General features: G+C 44.4%; 1 protein-coding gene across 1 annotated transcript in view; it reads right to left on the bottom strand.

The window, feature by feature from the left end:
- LOC124606888 (prohormone-1-like) overlaps window positions 1-22002 on the bottom strand; it is a 332259-nt gene that overhangs the window by 253494 nt on the left and 56763 nt on the right. The gene's annotated exons all lie outside the window — the stretch shown is intronic.

Genomic DNA, 22002 nt, shown 5'->3' with positions numbered 1-22002 from the left:
TTCAGAGGGCACAAAAGCCGCGCGCCGTACAGCATAAGCAGCAGGGTTGCCTATGCAGTAGGCGTTAGCGGCGAGACGACACCGCAGTTCCAGTCGGATGTACCTTTGCCGCACTATTTTGCTGCGTCAGTCATATGGGCGGGATTAGAGATTTGCTCAGTACGCTTCTTCCTGCGTAGTATTTATGGGCTGTGGGTCGCGACGACGGCAGATCGATGTGGAGAGTCAACAGGAGCTAGACTTGAGAGTCGGCAAGTCCACTTCTGGGGCCCACCGTCTTTGACGTCTGCTGCTCGCCCACCAGTCTTTCGTACCTCCTTCTATCATTAGTGTTGTTGAATATAAGTGATAGGCAAATCTTTGCCCCCTCCACCTCCGCCACAGTATCACTATTGCACTAAAAGCTTTTAAATTCGACAGATGTGTTCTCAGCTTTTTCTAGACTTTCAGTGACTGCTTCATAAATAGTTCTCACAATTCTCTCATACACTACTTCCGCTACTTTATTAGCAGTCTGATATAGCTTCTCTGTCAGTCGAAACTTGTGTAAGAAGGGAACTGGAGGATCCTGTAATGAAATCAACTTACAGCCCTGCTGTGATTGGTTCGCTTTCTCTCCATTCTCATCACAATTGTTTTGGCATCTAATAATGTTTTCAAAGGCAAATCAAAGTCCACATTGTAACAGTCAGATCCATATTCTGCTCCCTGGTAGACTGTGGAATCCTCCACCTGTAGCACACATTAGTTATAGCATGTAACATCTTTGTGGAGTGTAGCCTTGTATATCTATGGACCTCTTTGTTTTCGAAAACCCAATTCCATATCTGAATACCTTACTGTTCACACATTTCTAGCAGCCACTCTCCATTAACATTCTGCTATATCCTCCCCAAATTTGCCTACAACCTTGCTAGCAACGTGCTTACACCACTCGTCCATTAAAATCTCCTAAATGTACAGTTCCTTACTACTGCTAATGTCATCTAAGAGGTTTGGCAAATCATTAAAAAATTTCTTCTTCTCAACGTCAATGTCAATAGCAATATCTATGGGTGTATATCGAGCAATGATCACTACGTCGTATCCTCTTACCATCATAGCCAGCCGTGGCGGCCGAGCGGTTCTAGGCGCTTGAGTCCGGAACCGCGCGACTGCTACGGTCACAGGTTCTAATCCTGCCTCGGGCATGGATGTATGTGATGTCCTTAGGTCAGTTAGGTTTAAGCAGTTCTAAGTTCTAGGGGACTGATGACCTCAGATGTTAAGTCCCATAGTGCTCAGAGCCATTTGAACCATTTTTTTCTTACCGTCATACCCACACGCATAGAACACGCGCTCACAGAGCCCCATTGCTTAAAGCAGCGTTTTCACTTTTTATGTACCATCACAGAAAGATATTCATCTATCTTTATATGCCACTATCACCTTCCATCATCGTTACATTCTTTCTAGGCGCTCGCATGTATTCATAGATTTTGCTCCTGGTATGAAGTTTTTCAAGACATTTTAAGCCACCGATGCGAGTTCAAAGCAGGGCAGGAATTCTTTTCCACGAAACCGGAATGTTGCTTCAGATGATATAGACGTAGTTCATTTTACGATGTTGTCGCGGAAGCGTGGCAGGCATCAACTTGTAATTACATTGGCCGACACCGCGAAGAGTTGTAGAAGCACGGCGTAACTTTTAAATGACAAACTTGAGCTCGGCGCCAGCCTTAATATAGATGAGGCAATGTGATCTGATTAGCTTTGCTAATGGTGTGAGTCGTGAAATGACGAACTGGTAGTTGTCTAACGAATCTGCGCGAAAGGTGTTAAGCATGGACACCATGAGTCATACTGACGGATCACGCTGCTTTCTCATGAATTTTTTGAGAAGTGACCAGTCCAGTATTATGATAAACAAAACAATGTATAATGTTTAGAATCTATCACATATTTTAATATTTATTTGTGTTTTCAACTGGCCAGATTAGGGCCTTCATGGTCTCCCTTACAATTAGAAGAGAATTTAAAATGCGTAAAACTATTGCACTACAATTTAATTAAGTAAGTACATATATATGGGAAGGGGCGGAGAGGGGCCGGGAGGTGAGGAAGGAGAAGATGCAAAGGAGGAGGAGTTGATGTGCAGAGGGAGAGGGAAGGCGGAAGAGATAAAGAAAGGGGATGAGGAGATGTACAGAGACAGGTGGGAGAAGGAGTTTAGGACATATCTGCAATTCCCATAGATATTAGAAACGTATACTTTCCCTTTCCCTTTACGTTTAAGCAGACTGAGCCACAGCAAAGCGTGGTGTGGTACAGCTAGTATTATATATGTAGCTAGTCAATGCATTAGATTACACAGCCATAAGGAAACTCAGGGAGTCGGAATGGCTTGATTTATGTATTGCTGCACAGAAAGAATGACAATGAACATCTTTGTTAATAACCTCAGCGTAATGAATTTTGAGATACTGGACTCTCGTATGTTACATGCAACTCACACTGCCCACTGGAAACAGTGCGGGTTACCCATGACTTCTACCCTTAATCTAACTCATAACGGTCATAAGTCATGCCGCATAAACCATAACCGATCACCCATAACACATCACCCATTACCCATAGCCAGCACGCTGTAACCTATAACGCGAAATCTGCAACCCATAACCCATCACTCATTAATAATAACCCATAACCAGCAACCTACAATCCATAATCCTTAACCTATAATCTGTTAGCCATAAAGTAGCCAACAGTCTTGTCTTGTTGAATACACCAGCTCTCCTCAGATCATTAAGTTATGCCTCGCTGGGTGTGGTCCGTACTTGGGTGGGCAATCAGCTCAGTACAGCACCACGTGCCGTTGGCTGCTTTCCCTTTTCCCTTTACAGCTAAGGTAAGGAGGTGCGGTACCGTAATGTTTCTGATAACCAGACTCTGCGCCAGTGTCCTGGATTAAATTCCGAACCTCTTGGCAGTGTCGCACGAAGCGAGGGCAACAGTGGTGGGTGGTGATCCGTCCCCCGGATGGCGACGTTAAGCTCGGCGGTCCCGTTGGTGCTGTTGGAGGTTACGTGGCGGAACCGAGTTTCATCCTCTCCCAACATCACCCAGCATGAACACGACACCACACAATCATCACATTCACTTACAGCTACCAGATAAACACGCAACTGTCGCGTTTCACGAAGGAAAGGTCCCATTGCGGGCAGAAAAAGAAAACTCTCTCCAATCAGGTGGCTGAAGTTCGCCGACTGAGTCTATCGGCCAGCAGTTCTATTCGACTTCACTGCTTTAATGCTTCAATGCTGTTGCAGATAGAGCTCACAGCGGAATGGTTCCGCTGGCGCGCACTGCCCGCTTACATACAGAGCTTATGACCTTGGTTACGTAACGCACTGATAACGGACTTAGACTCTGCAAGCACCAGCAGGCGAGAGTTATCCCATACGCGTGCTGTAGTAGAACTCGCAGCACGCGTACCGTGGTGCGCCGACCTAGCACCGAGCCAAGTCGTGCGGGTTGCATCACCGACTCGCTAGGCGCTCAGCGGGCAGTGCGGCACTATGTTGTCCAATTTTTTCAAACTGTTGCATCCTTGAGCCTCCAGTTAGCCATGTACGCTCCACGGTTGCTAAAGTCAGGGATCATACTTTATTTATAATTATAGTACAAAGTAATATCTCCAGTTAAGAGTTACTTTTTCAGCAAGTACACCAAGTCCTTCCATCCATACATGAACTTTTTCATCATTACTAACTTTTCTACAGGAGCGTGTATACAATGTATATGGCATGTTACTACAAACATAGCTAGGTCTACTTTGGGTCTTCGGGTCAATACCACAATGCCACGTCTTGTAGGCGATGACATCTTGATCGGCGAAAGATTCAAGTCCAGGAAGGGAGGCGTTTTCACAACGAACGATGGCTAGGGTAAACCAACCACTACCAGAATTCCCAGTGGCGACGTCCAGAGTAAAATTAACCCTGCAGTCACGGAAGAATATAGATCCATTTAATATAACTGCTTGGGCTGTTTCATTTCCCCCAAATTTATTCTCGAGGCTAATAATATGTTTGTAGACAGGTATGCGGTGGCGGCGTTGACGATACACATGTCGACGAGGCATAGTGCTTCAATGATGTTGCAGATAGAGCTCACAGTGCAGTAGTAGAACTCGCAGCACGCGTACCCTAGTGCGTCGACCTAGCGCCGATCCAAGTCGTGCGGGTTGCATCACCGACTCGCTAGGCGCTCAGCGGGCAGCACACGTACTCTCGCCTGTTGGTGCTTGCAGAGAGTAAGTGAGGGATGCTGACAGCCTATCGTAACACTGCCTATGCGTACAGTGACATTTATGTAAATCCTTGTATCAGACCCCTCTTCCAGCCTTCGTCTGCACTATGTGATCAAAAGTATCCTGACCTGAGTCAGGATATATATGTTTAAGAGGGGACCAAAAAGTTCCGTCTGAAGGTCGTACAGTACGGAATAGCTATGTCAATCAAGAAGAATCGCCATGAGCGCTGAGGCAATCGCCACAACGTCGCACCAGGTTTAAGATACCCGTTTAGTAAAACACCGTGTTCTGATGCTTGAGAAAGTCTGAAACAGCCTGCTGCACATCCTCGCGGATGCTCGAGCGTCTCCCACTGGAGTTGGTGTATCTGCTGCAATACGACGTTTACGAGATGGGGACGTGTGTTATCATGAAGCAGCAGCACCTCTCGTTGTAGTTTTCCTGAACATTTCACCTTATTTCCGATCCAACACTCTTCACTCTCCGATGGATGTCAACCGGTGTTCGTCGCTCGGCAGCCAAGAAAAGAATAACAGCATGCTGGTCCTGTTTGGACGCTTTTGCTAGCAACGTTACCATAGTTCACGTTTCCGCATTTAAGGCACGCGTTGGAAAAACCATACTAATGCCACATTAATCCATTGGATACATGTCGATGCTTGGTTACTCGCATTGGGCTGGCGCTACGGTGCTTATACGCTGCAGCGACTCCCTCAAAGGAAAATGTTTTGATCGCCTCTTATATCTCGCGAAAAGGCCGTGATGGGTAAAAACCGGAGAGATTCGAGCTCACATGTAGCTTACCAATAACTGTTCTTCCGACGATTCATTCGCGGCTGGAACAGGGAAAGGGAGGAATAGCATTGGTATACAAAGTACCCTCCGCCACACACCAGACAAGGAAGCGATTTAACATTCCACTGTCAGTCAGTTCTGAGATATGTTGTTATTTAAAGTCTCTAGCTTGTCGGGAAAAGGCAGCAGTAAACAAAGTACCCTCTGCCACAGACCGCACACGAGAAAACGAGTTAATATATCACTGTAATCCAGTCCTAAACTATGTTAAAAGTTTCAAGTTCCTAGGGAATCGGGAAGTTAGTCTAAACACAACTGAAAAATTTCTATCGAACTGCCAAATAAGACTGACAAGAAAGCGGGGTAATAAGATGAAGTAAGATGAATTATGTATACACCAAATTTGTCGAAATTCCTCCAGTCGTCCTTGAGTTATGCTTTTGTATCACCCTTTTTCACTCCCATCGTCAGCTGTACTGGTGCTAGGGGGACCTTACTGGCAGAGTAATTTTTTTTCTGCGGTGCAAGTGGTACGTAGCAAAGCTTGGCAGAAATTGCTACAGGACGTTACAGAGCAGCACCTATAAACTGAATGAATGCTTGCAATTACGCACGTCGCTCCTGCACATGCCGTGATGCAATCTGCTAAGCACAGCCATCATGCAGGAACTCCTGTTGGACAGGCTTTTTTGCTTTTTTATCACCCCATTCTCACTCCCACCACCTCCTTTTGTGGAAGGTAGGTTTCATTATATTCACACTATTGCACTGCCCACCAGTTCTGAGCTATGTTCACAATTTCAAATCTCTAGCTCACCGGGAAGTTAGTTTAGAATCAATTTCAAATTAGTGCCGAACCGACAGACAAACAAGAGAGCGACTTACACGAGTGAAAACGTGTTGATAAAATGGAGAGACATAAAAGCTTTTCTATAAGCGTGTAAAATGTTGTGCTTGAGAAGAATGTTGATAATCCGATGGGTAGATCGGATGATTAATGATGAGGTACTGAATCGGGTTCGTCAGAAAAGAAATTAGTGGGACAACCTGACTAAAAATACGAGTCAATTGACAGAACACCACCACAGGCATAGATTAACTCTCAATTTGGTAACAGAGCGATGGGCAAGAGGTAAAAATTGTGCAGGGAGGCCGAGTTTTGAATATAGTAAGCAAGCTCAAATAGATATAGGCCGCAGTAGTTATGCGGAGATGGAGTATCAATAGCCATGGAGAGATACGTCAAACTGGGCTTTGCAGTGCAAAGAATAACGCACATTTCTCATTGAGGCGATGCGATATGCGATGCAGTACACGATGCTACTCGTGATACGATGCAGAAGCAACCCTCAATGGCGGAGCACGTAGAAACGTAGCTGAAGCCGCTTAACTGGTTCACGCTGCGAAAACAGTGATACAACACCAATGCAATTTTGTGTCGTACCACCCGGCCCATCACGGTATGCTTCTTGTTCCACGCAGCCTTACCTCTTTATCGTCTCGAGTAAATACGCGATATACTAGGGGCGATCAATAAGTAATGGCCAGCTGCGGTGGCCGAACGGTTCTAGGCGCTTGAGTCTGGAACCGCGCGACCGCTACGGTCGCAGGTTCGAATACGGGCTCGGGCATGGATGTGTATGATGCCGTTAGGTTAGTTAGGTTAAGTAGTTCTAAGTTCTAGGGGACTGATGACCTCAGAAGTTATGCCCCATAGTGCTCAGAGCCACCTGAACCATTTTGTGAATAAGTAATGTAACACATTTATTTTCTCGGCCAGTTTCGGTTGAAAACTGCGGAATTTATTGTGCATCATGGAATATTCCCGCTTCAGCTCCTATGGTTTTATTAAGTTTCGATAGGTGTCAGTGCAACACGTAGCGTTCAAAATGACTTGTGCAACGGAGGTCGCAGGTTCGAATACGGGCTCGGGCATGGATGTGTATGATGTCGTTAGGTTAGTTAGGTTAAGTAGTTCTAAGTTCTAGGGGACTGATGACCTCAGAAGTTATGCCCCATAGTGCTCAGAGCCACCTGAACAATTTTTTGAATAAGTAATGTAACACATTTATTTTCTCGGCCAGTTTCGGTTGAAAACTGCGGAATTTATTGTGCATCATGGAATATTCCCGCTTCAGCTCCTATGGTTTTATTAAGTTTCGATAGGTGTCAGTGCAACACGTAGCGTTCAAAATGACTTGTGCAACGGAGGTGCGTCCCAACCAGAGTTATAATTTAGTTTCTTTTGGTGGATAACCAGAGCATCGCAAGTATTCATAGGCGCTTGCAGGATGTCTACGGACACCTGGTAGTGAACAAAATCACGAAAACCACGGTGAGTCGTTGGACGAGGCGTCTGTCATCATGACAACATGGTCGCACCAACCTGTCCGACCACCCACGTGCCGGCCAGCTGCACACAGCTATGATTCCCACAACGTTGGAACGTGCGGACACACTCATTCGTTGCGATCGACGGGTCACAATCAAATAACTAGCTGCTCAACTGGGCGTCTCTGTTGGCAGTGCTGAAATACATGTCCACTAGTTGGGATACTCAAAGGTGTGTGCTCGTTGGGTTCGTCGTCGCGTAACAGAAGACCATAAAGAGCAATGACGTACTATCTGTGCAGAACCGCTTGCACCTTAAGAGGCTGATCGTAACAATTTTTGTCGAACATCGTCGCAGAAGTGGAACATAAGAGCATCACTTCGGACGGGAAAGGGAACGGCAATCCATGGAGTGGCGCCACACTATCTCTCCTCCGAAGAAGAAGTTCGAGTCCGCACTCTCTGCCGGTAAAGTCAGGACGACGATCTCCTGGGACTCTGAAGTGGTTAGTCTGTTCGCTGTATTTCCTCGTTGTTAAAATATAAACTTGGAAGTGTACTGTGGTACCACCAGCAAATTAAAGAAACGACTTCAGCGTGTTCGCTGCCACAAAAATGCTAACGAATTACTCCTTCTCCATGACACCAGAAGACCTCAAACAAGTCTGAGCAGCCGAGAGGAAATCACGAAACTTCATTAGACAGTTGTTTCTCATCCACGCTACATCTGGCACCTTCCGACTTTTATATGTTTGGCCCACTGAAGGCTGAACTCCGCGGAAAGCAGTACATGGATGATGGAGTGTTTATTGATGCAGCAAAACGTTGGCTCCGATGTCGATCAGTAGAGTGGTACCATGCGGACCCAGAGGTCCTCCCAGCAAGGTGGCGTAAGGCGGTCGAAATGGTGATTATGTTGAAAAATAGAGTTTTGTAGCCAAAAGATTGGGGAGTAATGTGGTGAATTGCTGCTTTCAGAAATCAGCACGGTTTTAGGAAACAGTGGTCATCCGAGACACAGCTGGCCCTCTTTGTGCATGATATACAACAGGCTCTAGATACTGGCTCCCGGGTTGATGCCATATTTCTCGACTTTCGAAAGGCATTTGACTCAGTTCCGCACTGTCGCTTGCAACAAAAAGTGCCCGCTTACGGTGTATCCAATGACATAAGCACATACGCGGTTGGATAGAAAGTTGTCTAACAGACAGGAAGCAGTATGTCGTCCTGAACGGGGTAACTTCAACAGAAACAAGAGTAACTTCAGGTGTGCCCCAGGGCAGCGTAATAGGTCCTCTGCTTTTTACGATTTACATAAACGATCTGGTTGATAGTACTGACAGCGGCCTTAGACTGTTTGCCGATGATGCTGTAGTCTACAGGAAAGTAGTATCACACGAAAGTTGTGAACAAATCAATGAGGATTTGCAGAAAATAAATGCGTGGTGTAATGACTGGCAGTTATCTCTCAATATTAGTAAGTGTAACCTGCTGCGTATAACAAGGTGAAAATCCCCGTTAATGTGAGAGTACAAAATAAATGATCAGTCTTTGGAAGCGGTAACATCAGTCAAGTATCTGGGTGTGACTATTCTAAATGATCTCAAATGGAATGATCAGATTACACAAGTAACGGGTAAGGCGAATCTAGATTGCGGTTTATTGGTAGAATCCTGAAGTGATGCAGTCCTTCGACAAAGGAAATTGCTTACAATACGTTAGTTCGTCCAGTCTTAGGGTATGTTCTTCTGTATGGGACCCTTATCAGTTGGGTCTGATTCAAGAGACTGAGAAGGTCCAAAGGAGAGCGGCAAGATTCGTGACTGGTACATTTAGTCATCGCGAGAGCGTTACAAATCTCATAGAAAGTTTGAAGTGGGACACACTTGCAGGTAGACGACGCGCTAAACAGAAGAGGCTGCTCTCTAAATTCCTAAATCCAATCTTCACCGAGGATGTAGAGCATATATTATTACCACCAACTTTCAAATCGCGTAATGATCATCATTCAAAGAGAAGGGAAATAAGAGCTCGTACTGAGGCGTTCAGATAGTCGTTTTTCGCTCGCGCGATTCGCGAGTGGAACAGAGGGGAGGAATTATGACTTTGGCGCGAATTGTGCCGTCCGTCACACACCGCTTGGTGGCTAGCGGAGTATATATGTAGGTGTGTAGATGTAGAAAAAAATGTGTTGCATTACTCACTGAACGCGACTAATCTGGCAGCGATGCACCATGCACGACGCTATTGGCACCAGTTGTGTCTTGTTGCTTGTCGTATGGCTCCTGTGCGAACACAAGTGTCTTACGGATAACCGTTGCGTCATGCAACTTTTATTGCAACGTGTCATATCGTATATCGCATCACCTGAATGAGAATTGTGCCCAACAGTAAGAGGATTATTTCGATGAAAACTTTGAATCTAATCTTTTATTTGGTCCTTCCAATTCTGCTGTGGCATTCGGTTACCTCTCGACATTTCACGGTTGTTATTGTTTCCAGTGATTTGTGGCCAGTAGTGTAAATCGAACAACAACAAATCTTGTTAACGCTAGACGTCTCCTTCAGTAGCGGCTGTGCAGTCCACCTGCCTAGGATCGTTAGTAGCTAATCTCAGGGGGCGGGGTTCGAACGGCGGGGTAGAGGATCGGACGATGCGTCGGCGTTTGGCGTCGGCGCACTTCCGGCCCTTTGTCAAGCTCGCAGTGGTGCGCGGGCGTGGGTGCAGGTGGCAGCACGGTCGGATCGTTCATTACGGGCCCTCAGCCCACCCGGCAGCGAATACGGGTACCAATTAGCCGGCTCCCTCCCACTGCACCGCCCAACAACAGGTTTTATTGCGCAAGAAGCCGAGGCTAACGACCAGTTGCACCGAGCACAGCTGCGCCGGCCGTCCCATTGTGCCAATGGCGACAGTCACATCGCCGCCGCTTATAGCGTAGTCATTACCGCGCTCTTCCGGAGCACCGAGATCGGACATCGAGCATTAAATGTCCCAGCAGCTTATTTCCGCACCTGTCAGAGATATTGCTCCAGAACCGTGGCAAATACATATGATACGGGACAGGACGAGTTTAGCTCCTGGTGATGAACTAGAGGCTGCACGAAGAAAGGCAGTCATAAAGTCAATTAAGACATCAAAAAATGGCATGTGAGAGCAGAACCCGAGCACTGAGGGTTCCTTATAAATTTAATTATGTATACCAGGTGTAGAAGTATGAAACCGGAAATTCCCTATAAATGGCGTAGGCCCGTCAGAGAACATCTGCAGCGCCATCTGCTTCCTGTAACGGCTAACGACGAATGTCAACGCTCAGTAACCCAAGTTCCATACATCGGTGTCTGTTTCAAACCCGTAAACATGTCGAGTTTTGTGCCTACGAACTACGATTTTATGAAACATCCCCTTTGAAAAATTAATGAATTACTGTGCTGATAAACCTCTACGTTATTTGATTTTCAAACAGCTGAGCAAAACTGAACGTACTCAGACATTACTCTCTTTGCTTATTCTGATCAACACTAATCTGACACACAATATTTTTAGCGCAACGCAATCTGACTTTCAAAAATCCCTGAAAGAGAATGACCCTGACTAACAATATCCTATACCTTTCATGAATCACGTACCTCACAAAAATCTTCGTTACTCGAACTACTGCAATACAGCGAGCGCTAATACTGCCAGCTAAATAAAAGATTCTAACTAATGAAGGCAGTAACTACTGATAGGCATAGTTAGCAAATGAAAGATTTTGATAGAGAACAAACAATGTATTTACCTTAATAGTTTTCAAAACTTATAATATATATATATATATATATATATATATATATATATATATATATATATATATATATATCAGTTCTTGACATCCAGTCTTACAAATTTCATTTTTCTGACGGACATACGTCCAGATCGTCTGCTCTCAAAATTCTACCATCTCTCTCCCCACATCCACCACTGCTGGCGGCTCACCTCCAACTGCACAACGCTACGCGCTGTTCACATCCAACTGTCCAAACTACAATAGCAAATTCCAACACTGCCAATCAGACACAGACTGCACACAGCACAGCCAGTGATTTTCGTACAGAGCGCTACGTGACGTTACCAACATAAAAACCTAAACAGGCTACTTACAAGTAACCCAAGTTCCATACATGGGTGTCTGTTTCAAACCCGTAAACATGTCGACGTTTGTGCCTACGAACTATGATTTGCGCACAGCATTGATTTTCCGTTATATTTTGAAGAAAAAAGCTTCAGAATTGTATCGAATGCATGTCGAAGCTTTCGGCGAACATGCTCTTGGGAGTGGTTCAAAAAATTCAAAAGTGCTGATTTTGACGTGAGAAACGACGAGCGCTGGAAAGTACCGAAAAAGTTCGAAGATAACGAATTTCGGGCCTTATTGGATGAAGATGATACTAAAACTCAACAGGAGCTCGCGGAAGAATTAAATGTTACGCAGGAAGCCGTTTCTCTTTGCTTGAAAGCTATGGGAAAGCTGTAGAAAGTGAAAAAATGGGTCCCGCATGAACTGAATGAAAGACAGCAAGCAAATCTAAAGACCACTTGTGAAATGCTGCTCGCCAGATAAAAGAGAAAGTCTCCATCGAATAGTGACAAGTGATTAAAACGTATTCTAAGCTTCGTAAATTATGGGTGAATCCAGGGAAACCATCGACATCCACATCTAGACGAAATCGCTTTGGAAAGAAGAGAATGCTCAGAAGGGTGTCATCTATTATGAGCTGCTAAAACCTGGTGAAATCGTTAACACTGATCGCTACCAACAGCAAATGATCGATTTAAATCGAGCATTAAGCGATAAACGACCGGAATATGAAAAAAGGCAGCACAAGGTCATATTGCTTCTTGATAACGCCCCCTCACACAGAGCTAAACGGGTCAACGAATGGATCGAGTTTTTCAGTTAGGATATACTAGGGCATGCGGCTCATTCTCCAGACTTGGCTCCGTCCGATTATCATCTGTTTGCATCACTGGGACACGCTTTCGCTGAGCAACGCTTCAATTCGTATGAAAATGTACAAAAATGGCTCGCTGAGTGGTTCACTTCAAAAGAAGGACTGTTTTTTGGCGTGGGATTCATAGCCTGCCAGGGAGGTGGGAGAAATGTATAAACAGGAATGAAGATTATTTTGAATAAAAAATCGTTTATCAGTTTTAAACAACAGACGTGTAATTATTGCAACCAAATTCCGGTTTCATACTTTTACATCTGGTATAGACAGTTCATCCATTCTGGGAATCGAGGATCTCGGCGATTTTTGCCTTTTACCGAAATCAATACTGGCAAGATATCAGTCCTCGTGATATGTACTGCAACAGTTGTCTTGGTACTGACCCTTAGATCCTGTTTTCTGCACCAGTTTAGCACAACGTTCATTGTCCACTGCTGTAGAAAAATTGCGAAGTATTATCATGACTGTAAGCATTAAACTCAATTATGATAAGGACTAAAATAACGCTATTTTTATTGTAATTTACCGTCGATCTGTCGAAGAAAAAACCGTGCCCTGTAATTGGAGTGATTGGTTACACACATGCACAAGGACAGCGGAAATAATCACATAACTGTCGTCCAATATCACTGACATCCATTTCTGGCAGAATCTGAGAACATATTCTAAGCTCAAACGTAATTAGCTATCTGTAACGGAATGACCTCCTCCGTACCAGCTGGAATGCATTTCGGAGACATCGGTCTTGTAAAACCAACTAGTTCTTTCCTCACACTACCTCCTGAAAGTCGTGGATCAAGCCAGTCAGGTGAAATATTTCTCTGTTTCCGAAAAACATTTAACTCAGTACCGTGTTTCCGCTTATATAAAAAATACGATCGCTCTATCAAGGGAATTTTTTTATTCGACTGAAGATTGTTTTGGTACAGAGGACACAGCATGTTATCTTGGATGGAGAGTCATCGACAAATGTAGACCCAGCCGCAGGTGTACCCGAGCGAAGTCTGGTAGGACCTTTGATATCGATGTAGTACTTTGATGACCTTCTATACAATAACAATAGTCTCAGGCTTTTCGCAAATGATTTAGTTGACTTTAATAAGCACTGTTTGAGAAAAGCTGCAAAAATTTTCATTCGTATCTTGATAAAGTTCAAAGTGGTGTAAGGCTTAGGAACTTGCTTTAAATGTTCAAAAATATAAAATTGTGCACTTCACAAAACGAGAGAACGTAATGTGCTATAGCTATAATATCAATGAATCAAGGTTGGAGACAGTGAACTCATACAAATACCTGGGTATTACACTTTGTAGGGATGTGAAATGGAACGATCACATAGGTTCATTCGTAGATGAAACAGGTGACAGACTTCGGTTTATTGGGGAATACTAGGGAAATGCTATCTGTCCAAAAGGAGATTGTTTTCAAATCACTTATGCGATCCGTTCTACAATATTACTCAAGTGCCTGGGACCCGTACAAAATAGGAACAACAGGGTTATTGAATGTATACAGACAAGCGCAGCACGAATGATCTCACTTTTGTTTAACTCGTGGAGGACTATCAGATATGTTGAAGAAACTGAGCTGCCAGACACTTGAAGAGAGACGCAATCCTGAGAAAGCCTTCTTGCAAAGTTTCAAGGACTGTGTTTAAAAGACTACTGCGGTAATATACGACACCCCTTGCTTGTGAACAAGAAAGGATTATTTACAGTGCTCACAGCGGCGTTTAAATAGTCATTCTTCCCGTGCTCCATCACGAATAGGATGTCAATAAACCGCAACCCCTGTTACAATGGGAAATACGCTCTGCCATTCATTTCCCAGTAGTTTGCAGAATGTAGATGTAGATGTCTATGTAGATAACAACACATCAAAAAATAGCGAAAATTATCAATGAAATCACAGAACCAGTATATGAATTTTCATACTTGTGGTAATTGTTGAAAAACACTGAATCGACAGGAAAAGAAATGACCTTAAAACTAAAAAACACAAGGATTGCTCTTGGCCGTCTAATTAGCGTTTCCAAATCTAATCTTTCAGCGTCTCTGAAAAGAAGTGCTTGCAGTAGCTGTATATTGCCAGCTGAGACATAGATTTTTAATGGGAAAGCAATTCAAACTTGAGTGTTGCAGTCGAGAGATGGATGTGTGGAAGCGCTCGGAGAGCCTAAGAAACTGGAATCAAAGAGTTTAGCGAAAATGATATGGAGATTAGCAGGAGCAGATGGACCCAGAAAGGTCTTTACTGAATAAAAGAGGCAAGAAAAGATCGAGACGATGACGTAATGGGAGGTGGGTATGTGACACTAGAAAACATGAGCAAATTGGATGCCTACAGCGTGAGACGATGAAGCAAGTTGAAACTGACAAGATGGTGAGCTGACGATGATGAATCCAGTTTGATGAAATATTCCAGTTCTATGCACAAAGAATAACGGGTCCTTAATAGCTTCTTCGACAAATACCACGATGCGTCGTTAACAGTGTGGAGGCCAGGATAGAGGTTCTACTGGATCCTGAAGGACCTGTGCCAGCCACAGTTGTGTGAGTTCAGTCGAGATATCATCTTGAGAAATGCAGTCTTCTAATCGGGTCGATACCAGTGAACTTCGTCGTATAGAATCGTTCCAAAGATCTCTCAGATGCTTTCCTTTCCCTTCAGTGCAGCCACGAGACATACTGAAAAGCACGATTTACCTTCTAAACAATAATGGAAACTACACCATGCTTAACTGTTAGAAGCACACAGTCTTGATTTGTTCGCCTTCACTGGTGTGCCTTAGTTCAGCACCTTCTTTGTAATAAACTCGTTTACGTTTGTAAAGAGCAGTTCCTCCAAAAACGTTTTGTTTAAGATCGATGACATCACTCTTCCTCCGTTGGCACTGTTTCGACTACATTCTAAATAAAGCCAGCGGTTACTAATGTGGCACTATCCTACCTACTAGAGGTAGGCGCTCACTCGAGCAATTTTATCTCTGTTGCCCTGTTTTTTTCAGTTTTCAGTCTTCTCCTGAGGTAAGCGTACGTAAAAGAGAGCCGCACTGACGTTTTTATAACTGACTGGGTCAATAAATGGAAAGAGTGGAAACACGTTGAAGTGGACGACGAACAACGTTTTTCTGCAATTTCATCTTTATGCTAATAAATGGATGCTGAAAGAGAGGACATCGAATACAACAATCGAAAGATTTCTTCAAATAGTTACATTTAAGAAGATATTAGAAATCCTGTGACATTTTATGATAGGCAATGTATCAAAGACAGGTCACTTCGCTGTAAATTACGTCTGCTGAAATTTTCAGGTATTGCGGTCTAGAGGAATTAGAGATTTGTACACACAACTCTGTCACCTCAGCCAGTACGCAGCGATCAAGCAGACCTACCACATACCCTCTACCTAAAGAACTTTTTAAACATTTTCATAACATGGGGCGAGTCATTTCAGAGGCTATCAGAGGAGTGGTAGTCAGGGCGGTATAATGAGGTAGACTATGCCTCCCAGTAAAGTAAATGCCACAGTCTCAGCAAGTCTGCCAGGGTTCCTTACTCCCTTTTTTTTAAAAAAAAGAAAGGAATGTCAGTGTTTACCAGTGTCGACCAGATATCATTGAGAAGCTGAACAAAGAAGGAGAAGGAACTTTGCCATATTCTTTTCTTAGAAAACATTTCTGTATTTGTCTTAATCAGTTTTAGCGAATCACGGTAAATCTAAATCTGGATGGCTAACCGAGGGTTTGAACTTCGTTCCCCCTTGCTTCAACACATTTCTGTCTTTAATCTCATCACTTGATTTGTGCAAGAACAGTTCTTATCTGAAAAATGTTCGAGCTGCGGATGATATTGTTTTGTTTGCTTCGTAACCAGAAGAACATGAGCAAAAAATGGAAGAACTAAACAGAGTAAGTACGACAGTAGGTCTGAAGGTTCATTAATATGACCAAAATATTGTACTATCAGAATGCCCGTAGGAGTATTACAGACTAATTACGAAGTTGTATGAACAGTAGAGGAATTTGTATAGTTAACACAACAGAAAGCAACAAGCTCATAGGCGCTTAAGGAAATAAACAGGAGGATAAAGTGGCTCGGAGCTCATTTGGGAAACATAATTCTGTATTCAAAAGTAAATTCCCAATACGCCTTAAACGGAAAGTCTACGCGCTGTGTGTACCGATGATAAATATAGCCGTCAAGTAAACGCTGTAATGGTACTTACATGACAACAAGGGAAGAACCAGCATCACATATGCACTACATAAACAGATATACAAGTATGTTTTCTTTGATACAGTCTGGAACCGCGCGACCGCTACGGTCGCAGGTTCGAATCCTGCCTCGGGCATGGGTGTGTGTGATGTCCTTAGGTTAGTTAGGCTTAAGTAGTTCTAATTTCTAGGGGACTGACGATCTCAGAAGTTGAGTCCCATAGTGTTCAGATCCATTTGAACAATTTTTTTTTCTTAGATACAGTAGTGAATTAATGTTAAGAAATTAATTACATTATTTACCATATCCACTATGCACATCAAACATAGGACTTTATAAAAGTATAGGAGGAATTCGAGGTAAGTAATTTCCACACTGTGCTCTAATAAATTAGGATAAAAGAGGATAATAGGCATTTAGAATCTTAGTAACAGTAGGTTTCCCCAAATTATGTTAGTGGAAAACTGCGAACTATTTTTTTCAGGAGGTCGCGGTGAGCTTTTGTCTAATCCTACTCTTGCGAATATCTTCCCCGTACAAAATAATTTTCAGTTCATCCATCACAACTATCTGTTGGTCCTTCTCAGGAGCACATGTGAATTGTTCTCCATCAGTCACGATGGTCTGAAAAGAAAAACCGAAGTATGCTGCCCATTCAAACGCAGCTGTTATTGTCCAACAAAAGATTGCCAAGAGCTCCACGTGATGCTGCCGAGTGTTAGCGCGTGCCTGCAGACGCACACGTCATACCCGAGCCGAAACACAGCACCGCACTCGCAAAATTCGCGATTACAAAAGCGTGTACACGCCGGGCCTCGACCACATCCCCGTGGTTCTTGTCCTACAGCCGCCTCGAGGGAAATTTTCCATTTCCGAGGTTGTGGAAGCTTTCCAGCGTGGCAGTGGCGACACACACACACTCACACATTCTCTCGTACAGAAATTTGAGCTGACACACGCGCTCGTGTATACAGAGTACACGCGCTGAAAGAGTACCGCACTGAGTCGGCATTCACGCGGCCACTTAACAAAGGCGGCGGGAGAGGAAGGGAAGTGAGCTGGGTTTCCAGCCGCCTCAAAGTGTAGCGCAAATAAAAGCCCGAATTCCGGCCGGCGTGGCGCGGCACGGAGCATTCAATCAGGCCACCATTGTGCAGCGCGCGGCATCGCTGCCGGGACCCCGCAGACTGCAGACCGCTGCGGGAGCTTCACAAAACAAGCGCGCGCGTTTCCGTGGCGGTTCCGCTCTCGCCGAGCCAGTGGCGTCGCCAGCAGTGGCGACACTTCCTGCCGCCACTACAGAGCTGCGAGCCACAAGTTGCGCGCCATTCAGGCGCCACAATGACCAGACCAGCCGCAGCCGCTGTACTACGCCGCAGCAGCCCGCACAATGTGTTTGTTCCTACCGGCAAGTCGCCTCGTTTGCATGGCAGCTGTGAACTGCACAGCAGTGCTCCTGTAAGTTACAAGAACAAGGAGGGAAGGTCTCGACCAGGATGCGAAATGCCGTGCGTTTCAGTGAACACACAAAAAAGCACTTGGTTGCCGACAATGGAGAAAGGAAACAAAACAGAGAAAAATTTTATGGCTTCCGTGGATCTCAGGGAAGCAAATAGGATTAACAAAAATGGAATTATGAAAATGATAAAGTTATACTAGAGAGATAGACAGGGTACGAAAGAACTGTACAAACGACAGTAAGAACATAGCTGTCGGCATTGTTGGCTGCAATATCCTAGTGACTGGGCTCCGCCGCTTGTCCTCCTCGCGGCTCCAGCTGCCCTGAACAATATAGTCGCACATTGTCATCCATAAAAATGAAGTTAGGGCCGATGCACCCTGAAAAGACGCACCAGGTGAAGGAACACCTTGACCGGTCTACGTTCAAAGACTTGGATGTCGGCACGCCCATGCAGCGTTATGCATCGCCATACCATAAGTCGAGACCAACAAAACGATCATGTACGACAATGCTGGACGTACTTGCATATGGCGAGAGGTGGGAGCACTTGATGCACCCAGGAACATTGTCGAACATTATGGTTTTGAAACTTCCTGGTGGGTTAAAACTGTGTGCCGGACCGAGACTCGAACTCGGGACCTTTGCCTTTCGCGGGCAAGTGCTCTACCGACTGAGCTACCCAAGCACGACTCACGCCCCGTCCTCCCAGCTTTACTTCTGCCAGTACCAGTTTTGTTGGTCCAGGCGTTATGGGTGGGGATGTACAATGTTTCAAGGGCGTACTGTGACCTCCAAATGTTTGAACACGATACACTCAGCGACCACCGTTATTGTAAAAGTCAAATTATGTACTTAGAAGGTAATTACGAGGAAAGCTTGGGTAACAGAACGAATACTTCAACTAACTGACAGTGCAAAAAATTGTTGAGAAGACAGGAAGACAGCAGTATAAATAACTTAGGCATGAAATATACAGGAGGTGCATGGAAGCCAAGGCGAAATGGGTAAATTCGAAGAAAGTCAAAAAGAAGTGTTCGTCGGAACGACTGACTCAACAGACAGAAAAGTCAAAACAACCTTTGGTGAAATGAAAAGAAAGGGTGGGAATAGTAAGAGTGCAACGGGAATTTTACTGTTAAACGAAGAGGAGGAAGCGGACGGGTAAAGAGAGTACAATGAAGTTCTCTATGAGGGTGAAGAATTGTCTGCTTATGAAGAAGAAATTGGAGGCGACATGGAAGAGGTAGGGAATTAGGTACGAGTAAGAATTTAAAAGAGCTTTGGGAGACTTGAGGTCGAATAAAGTAGAAGGGACAGATAACATTCCGTTTCTATAATCATTGGCGTAAGTGGCAACCAAACGACTATACAAGTTTGTGTGTGTACCCTATGAGATAGGCTACATACCACAAGACATTCGGAAAAACATCATTCACACAACACCGGAGATAGCAGGGAGCAGATAATAGCGATCGCAGAATCAGCTTAATGGCTCATTCATCCAAGTTCCTTACAAGAAAAAATGTGCAGAAGAACCGAAAAGAAAATTATGATCTATTAGATGACGATTTATTTGGTTTTAGGAACGGTAAAGGTACTAGAGAGTCAGTCCTGATATCGTGTACGGCAGTTGAAACTATATTGACGAAAAATCAACACATGCCCATAGGGTTTGGCGACTTGGAAAGAGCATTAGAGAATGCAAAATGGTGCGTGATGATCGAAATAATGAGAAAAGTAGGAGTAAGATATAGGGAGAGACGTTTAATATGCATTATGTACAAGCACCAAGAGACTGGAAGACCAGGTGTAAGACAAGAGTGCAGCCTTTTGCATCTACTGTTCAATCCATACAACGAAGAAGCAGTAACGGAAACAAATTCAGGGTGGAATTATCCATCACCACGAATCACTTGTCTGGTGCAGTCCACTGTCCAGTGCTGTTCCACCAGCACTAACTAAAGAACTGTGTGACTTATCAGTGCACTGTGCACTGGTATTGGTGTGCATAAACCACTATGTGACAGTCGCTCTTGTTATACAGTATTTTAAGTATTTTATGCGTCAGTCATGCGACCTAATGTGCCTAGAACATTACTTTATAGTGGCGGTCGAACATGTATCCGATACACTATCGTCTATTCGTAGTCTCGCCTCATTCTACCCACCGTACCGTCGGAGGATGCGGAATCAGCCGAAGAGAGTCGAGCTAAGCCGAGCGGCGCTGGTGGCAGATTTCATTTGCGGTGTTCGCCGGGAGGCCTCCCTGCCAGGCGCGCCTTTTCGTCGTCCGGTTTTTTTTTCCCCCAACCGAGGTGCTTCGGGGGCCTCGCAAATCCAATTTACGAATGAAAGCGCAAGCAGCGGTAAACATTAGCAGAAAATATTTTTTTACCCTTTCCTTCTCGCAGACCGCAACGGCTGCAAGCCAAGGATACGGGATGGCAGCTCCGACCTCGTCGGTGTTCTGCGCCTCGTGTTAATAAGGTTAGCGAGCGAGTCTACGCTTTCAAGTAGCGAGGCTAACGTCCGCAGGGAGGCACTCTCCGCAAAAATATTTCAGGTGCGCGGTCAGTCAGATAGAATCCCATGGAAGCGATGAATGAGAAAGAATGAAGAAAAATACAGAGTTTCTTGTAACAGTGGAAAAGCGATTTAGAGCCGTTCCGACCAAGCTGTGACATTTGTGCGTGAGAAACTCAGCCGCTGAAACAATTTTAATGATCGTAGTTCCATTTAGAGTGTTTGACGATTCGTTTAGTTTCACCTGTCCTCGATTGTGACGCACACTCTAAGACAAAAAGAAAGAAGACAGACTACGAAGGAACTATCCGAATGGGCCGTAAATTGGTAAATGTGAAGTTAAAAAAATACCATTTCAGAAAAATTGGATGATTTATTCAAGAGAAGGAGCTTCACAAATTGAGCAAGTCAACAACGCGTTTGAGGACCACTGGAAAGCAGGTATTTGGCGTAGCATTGATTGACACGGTTGCTGGTTGCCCTCCTGAGGGATTTCGTGCCAAATTCTGTCCAACTGGCGCGTTGGATTGTCAATATCCAGAGCTGGTTGGAGGGCCCTGCCCATAATGTTCTAAACGTTTTCAGCTGGGGAGAAATCTGGCGACGTTTCGGGTCATGGTAGGATTTGGTTAAGTACGGACACAAGCAGCAGAAACTCTCGCCGCGTGCGGGCGGGCATTATGCTGCTGAAATCTTCCTCAAATCAAGACCTATGTTTGATCCTAGTGTCTTCTCTTGGCCTGACACGCCCTCTTTCCCGGTGCTAGTCTGCTTTTGTCGTCGTCCTTGCTCCGTCCGTCATGGGTTATTTTGCTGTCTAGGTAGCAGAATTCCTTAGCTTCACCTATTTCTTGATCATCATTTATGATGTTAAGTTCTTCGCTGTTCTATTTTCTTCTGGTTCTCTTTACTTTCGACATTCTTCAATTTACCCTCAGTCCACCATCTGAACTCATCAGACTATTCATTCCATTCAGAACATCCTGTAATTCTCCTTCGCTTTCGCTTAAGATAGCGTTGTCTTCATTATTACTATTATTTCATCTTGAATTTTAATTTCACTCTAGAACATTTCTTTTATTTCCATCATTGCTTCTTCGATATATAGATTCCACGATGGCGGGGAAAGGTTACATCCCTGTCTTACACTCTTTTGAATCCGTGTTCTTGGTTTTCCACTCTTATTTTTCCCTCGTGGCTCCTGTGGGTACTGTATATTACCCGTTTTTCCCTATAGCTTATCCCTATTTCCCTCAGCATTTCCAACACCTTGAAACATTTGACTTCGTCGAACGCTTTTTCCAGGTCGACAAATCCCATGAACGTGTCCTGTTTTTCTTTAGTCTTGCTTCATTATCGACCAGAACGTCAGACTGCCTGGTGCCTTT

This window comes from Schistocerca americana, chromosome 3, assembly GCF_021461395.2.
Source record: "Schistocerca americana isolate TAMUIC-IGC-003095 chromosome 3, iqSchAmer2.1, whole genome shotgun sequence".
NCBI classification, from domain to species: Eukaryota; Metazoa; Arthropoda; class Insecta; order Orthoptera; family Acrididae; genus Schistocerca; species Schistocerca americana.
Note: the sequence above shows the minus strand (reverse complement) of the source record. Positions and strands in the feature narration are given on the sequence as shown.